The 5,991-nt window shown below is 36.1% G+C and overlaps 1 pseudogene; it reads left to right on the top strand.

The window, feature by feature from the left end:
* Window positions 1-343, top strand: part of LOC103076462 (SH2 domain-containing adapter protein E-like) — a 1,536-nt pseudogene extending 1,193 nt beyond the window's left edge.
* The last annotated feature ends 5,648 nt before the right edge of the window (window positions 344-5,991 follow it).

Raw genomic sequence — 5,991 nt, 5'->3', positions numbered from 1 at the left:
AAGAGTGGACCCAGCCCTGCCACTGGAGAATCAGCCTTGGTGTCATGGTGCCATCACCCATGCTGAGGCTGAGAGTCGACTACAACCCTGCAAAGAAGCTGGGTACCTAGTTCGAAACAGCAAGTCAGGGACCAGTAGGTACTCCATTGCACTAAAGACTAGTCAAGGATGTGTCCACATGATAGTGGCTCGGACCAAAGACAACAAGTATACCCTGAATCAGACGAGTGCTGTCTTTGACAGCATCCTGGAAGTGGTACACTATTATTCCAATGAGAAACTGCCTTTCAAGGGGGCAGAACATATGACCTTGCTCTACCCTGTGCACAGCAAGCTGCACTAAAGTTCAGCCACCAAACCCCCAACGGGGCCTCTCACACCTAGGAGGGCATCAGCACCCAACCAATATCTCAGGGGACAAGGCTGGACTGCACCATAATATTTTGGAGGAAGAGAGACACTTCATTTAGGAGTCAAAAAGTCTTCGGCCTTAAATCCATTCTATGACACTTGGTTACTGACCTGTCCCTTTTCTCCTTGCTAAGTAGTTCTACAATGAGAAACCATAATTTACCAGTTGCCTCCAGTCCTGGAGTAAGGTGCTCTATTTGGGGCGTGACCCTCAGGAAAGGTAAGTCAGGAGTCCAGAAATATTAAGATTCTCCAAAAATGTGTTAGTTTTTTCCGTGGAATACCTGGTCTCCAAACAAACCAACAAAAATGCACTTGGCTTTTACATAAGACAACAAAAAATTATCATGTGGACCCAAAGAGCATGTAATACAGGACCCCTTCTTGGGGGAAAAGCATGAACAGTGGAAAATAAGTAAATAGTGGGCACTTTGGAGAAAACTATATTTCTCTCTTGAGGGTCCTAGTTCAGCTCCGGAGTCCATAAAAATTCACAACTGTAGGGTCTGGCAAAAGGATTATTAAGAAAGTTTGCGCTTTCTCAATTTCTGTGGACTTTTTCAGCAAATCAGTAATATAAGCATAAATAAGAAGGAAGATGCCTCTGATTTAAGAATCACCAATATAATTAAGTATTGGCAGCATTACCATTATTCTGAATTACAGAATAAAATACACAACGAAGATTTCATTTCTGATTTTTAAAAGATCTGAAAATTTACAAAGCTCAACAACTGTTTTCTTATTGAATAATTATACAGAACTTCTGATATCTTTTGTTTCACCTTTGTTCATTTTAGTTATTGGAGCCATTTTTAATTTTTATTCCTAAAATTGGATTAACTTTGTATTTTAGAGTAACTTAAAATATATATATATATATAGGGAGTTCCCTGGCTGTCCAGTGGTTAGAACTCCACAGTCTCACTACCCAGGGCCCAGGGTTCAATCCCTGGTTGGGGAACTAAGATCTCACAAGTCGCGCAGCAGATAAATATATATATATATATAAACTCTAGGATATGATTGTGTGAGCTGGGTTTCTAAAACCTGCAAAGTTTCTCTCATGCTGCACAAAGCAGACCAGTTGACACCGTATAAAAGTATTTTAAAAGACTGGCATTTTCTCTATCTATTACTGCTTAAAGATATTAAAATAATATTGATAGTACCATTATGATTTATTGTGAACTTGTATTGCCAATGTACTTACTGTGAAAAAATACCCATGGGAGGGCTTCCCTGGTGGCGCAGTGGTTGAGAGTCTGCCTGCCGATGCAGGGGATGCGGGTTTGTGCCCCGGTCCGGGAGGATCCCACATGCCGCGGAGCGGCTGGGCCCATGAGCCATGGCCGCTGGGCCTGCGCGTCCAGAGCCTGTGCTCCGCAACGGGAGAGGCCACAACAGTGAGAGGCCCGCGTACCACAAATAAATAAATAAATAAATAAACAGATGTCTAAACTTTTGTTAGCTAACATCTAAGATAACCCCACAAAGGTATAAACCTACCATCACATCAGGCACTTATAATTCTGTATTCTGCTATAATTGCCAAAAGAATGCCCTATAAATCATCACATCTGACCTTGGAATTAAGCCTACCTGACCCATGTTGTTTCATTTCTGATCCTCCAAAGGCTCTTCAGTTAAATATTGCTTCTGTTTACTCACCTCATGCAGCATATAAAAGACTTATGTTCTCAGATGCACCTCTGCACAAATTACATGACATTAGGCCTCTGCAGAGCCTCACTCCTGCACTATTATACCACCACTGCCACTCAGTTAGATGCTGACTCTGCTTTGAGTAAATGGTGCAGAGCACACAGGCCTCCCTTCTCTGATCCCAATACCCTTGAATATAAACTATCAGCATCCAAGGTGTCTCCACCAGTTCCAAGTCTCCTACTATTTCATTTGTATGAATGCTGAGCATTCACTCTGCAGCACAACTGGTGGTGTCCTAGGAAGATATTCAATGAGATTCCAGAGATTCCAGCCTCCCCTGGCTTTTGCTCAATACACTTCCTCAGACCCTTCAGCTCAGTGTCTAAGTCTTTGGCTTTTCTACCTCAGTGTCCATGGCTTATGAGGACTCTATTTTCCACCTCCTCATAGGGCCCAAACCTTGTCACTAATAACATTGACAAATACTAAGCTCCTACTATGAGTTAGCAAACCTGTTTACAGAAATAAAAACTATCTAGAACTTCACTGGACTCTCAGTCTTTAGAAACTGAAAATCCAAGAGTACCTTACCCAATCAAATCCCTATCATAGTTCTTAGCACACTGACATTTAAAACTACATTAAAATTGCTTTTATATTAGCTTCTATCCTCTAGTGAACTAAAAGCTCAGGATATTTGAAGCCATGTTTATATCTCTCACACTTTGCTCTCTGACTTGCATAAAGTAGAGATGGAGAAATATTTGTTGAATGAAACAGCTGTTTAGATGTCCCAACTAATTAGACACCTCGTAGGGTCAGAGATGTCATTCCATTAACCATTCTGTTTAACCCCTTCACACATCAAAGTCCAGAGCCCTCTCTTGGTCCCCTGGACTTTGCCACAGGGACAAGGAATAGCTCAGTTTGTAACTAGGATTCATCATTTGATCCTATTTCCTGTCCAGGGAGGTTCCTGCAGCCATATCTTGTTCGCTCTGCTCATCTGTCCCATTTCTCCCCAGTGATTATCATCTTTCTCTGGTTTAAACAGCTGAAAAAATGACAACTTCATTAACACTAGTTTTAAAAGATTGCCTGCTCTTGGTTTTATTTTTTTTTTAAATTATCACTCATTTTGGGAATAAAATTTCAGGAAAAAATATCTAACCAAAAACACATGGGATCAACACACTTTCCAAGTTGTTATCTATCTTTTCAACCCTTTAGGAAAAAAATCTTACATGTATCACATGCTAAAATACTCAAGCTCTTCTATGTTAGAAAAGTACAACACTGCCATTTGCTTTCATTAAAACACTGTACCAAAAGTGATGTAGATTATAAATAACGTTGTGCTATAATGTTACAGAGTCCTGATGAAATCACTGGTATCCACTCATAATTATATATGAAGAAGCAAATGCATGGGTAAAAGGAAGTAAAATATACCATATCAGACTTTTTTGTTTCCCATGTGCAGTTCTCACAAATAATACATAGTCGTAAATTTGAAAAGACTGAGAGAAGTGCATCTCCAGACGTTCCCTTATCATCCCTAAATTTAGCACTACTGAAACCATGACACCAGAGAAATGACATTGCAATACCTTGGATGCTGGTGTAGTGTAATATGTAAGAGAGAAAGTGCGCATTTTTCAGAGAAAGTTGTGTATAAATCCCGACTCTACACCTTAAAAATATGTGAGTTTGGGAACTTACAACTTCTAAGCAACTGTTTCCTCACCTGCAAAGTAAGGCTCAGTGATAGTACCCAAATCAAAGGATAGTTATAAAGTTTAAATTAGATAATCCATGTAAAATGATTATTATAGAATTTGGCACCTATAAATATTTAAGATTATTGTAATTAATGTGTTATATTTGTCACCTTAATTTGAAAATAAATGACTTGGTTTACTTTAAAGAATGTTTCTGAAAGAAGAGAGATTTTCTTACATCTTTGTATTCCTTAATCAACAAAGGTTGACATACCTAATGCTAGTATAAAATAAGCTTATGGTAGGTTCTTCAGGAATTCAAAGGCTATTTCATTACCTCTCCCTTTTCCAGAAAGTGTATGTTAGCATAAGCTTAAATAGAAGCAGAAAAAAATTAAAGCATGACAAGTAAGTAAATGGTAGAAAATATTCTGTGTAAGATTAAGGCTTTATCTTTGCTGGACTCGGCAATCCATTGCCTATTTAATTGAAGATTATTTTAAAGACCATCTAATCAATACAAAGTTAATTCATTTTTTCCTGTTGTGAGAAATATATATTAGCTTCTGAAATATGGTCTAAGTCACATTCTCTTTTCATTTCAAGGACATTTTAGACATCTCTGCAATTCAGTCTTTTTTTGTAATTTCATGCTTGTAAAGTACAAAGGATTGTCTATGTCTATAACTGACTATTCAGGCACTAAGACAAAACTTTCATAATCAGTGATAATATATCTTAGCAAAGAATACCAATACATATTTAATGTGTAACCTTTGACTGTATTGTACAATTAACTCTTCGTATCCCTTTTTTAGTGAGATCCAAGGGAAATATTATTCTCCATGTTAAACAATATTCATGTTTAACTGATTATCCTTGTGAAAGGTAGATACATATTTGGTTTTTCAGAACTCTCTTGGAAAAAATAATGTTTTTATACCTGGAAAGTAACAGTGCATATTTTATTGTTTTTCACATAGAAATAAATTTTAAGAAGAGATGATCACATTGACAAATTTACTTTGCTTTATAAATTTTGGTAATTAAACTCAAATTGGTCATTCTAGTGGCAGAGTATAAAACATTTCAAACCTTACAAGTAAGCACATAAATGCTGAATATTTACTTATTATTTTTATGAGAAGAACACAACATAAGACCTTTCCTCTTAGCAAATTTTAATTATATAATACAGTAGTGTACATTAAAATAATAGTAATAATAAATAAATAGGGCAAGAGAAAACTCAGAGGTGAAGGATATGTTTATGGCATAGATTGTGGTGATTGTTTCAAGGGTATATAAGTCTCTCTAAACTCATCAAGTTGTATGCATTAAAAGTGTACAGTTTTTTGCATCTTAATCATATCTCAATAAAGTGATCTTTTTTAAATGCTGAAATATTTATGTCTCAAAGCTTCTTGTTAGGGGTTCTCATTCCAGAATTTCACTAAGTCTTAAAGAATACTGTTGTACTTGCAAGAGAAGAGATTTCTTATTTTCTGGAGCCTGCTAAAAAATTATGTAATTAAAATAATAATATGATTTCATGATGAAGATTGCCCATGTGAAACTATTGAGCTCAAAATATATGTCTACGTACAACTCCCTTATCAAAAAATAAACAGCAACTTATTTAATCAAAAACTAAACAGCAGCTTATTATTTGACTATGGAAGTCATTCATTCTCTAGAAAAGGTGATTTTCATTCTGTTAAAATTTCCAAACTTTTCTTGTTAATTTTTAAATGCTATATCCTTCTTGACAATTTTCAAATACAGTATTGAGGGAAAAAATGACTAATGAAATTAGGATATGTCAATTATCTTGTAACTTTTCCTCTTGATCACTTAAATGCAAATCAAATGTTTTTTTGAAATAGTAGCCATACTTCCATAATGTAATTGTCTGTACGCACTAATTAAATGTATCATTTTGTGCCTCATGTTTAATTATTTTACTTTGACATCTTCACTGAAATTACTCAATGGGGTCATAGCTATCTATATTCTGCATTTAGATGTCATTAAAAACACAGTTCCTGCTTTTAATTTATATAGCCAATGAGAATACTTGTGTCCTAACTTAATTGAATACATATTATTTGGGAATCACAACAAAGACTAATGGATTGAGGAAATTCCTCGTTACAGCATTAGGTGCAGAATAAAGGAGGTGTTTTCCTTG

This window comes from Lipotes vexillifer, unplaced genomic scaffold (genome assembly GCF_000442215.2).
Source record: "Lipotes vexillifer unplaced genomic scaffold, Lipotes_vexillifer_v1.1 scaffold799, whole genome shotgun sequence".
In the NCBI taxonomy this organism is placed as follows: domain Eukaryota; kingdom Metazoa; phylum Chordata; class Mammalia; order Artiodactyla; family Lipotidae; genus Lipotes; species Lipotes vexillifer.
Note: the sequence above shows the minus strand (reverse complement) of the source record. Positions and strands in the feature narration are given on the sequence as shown.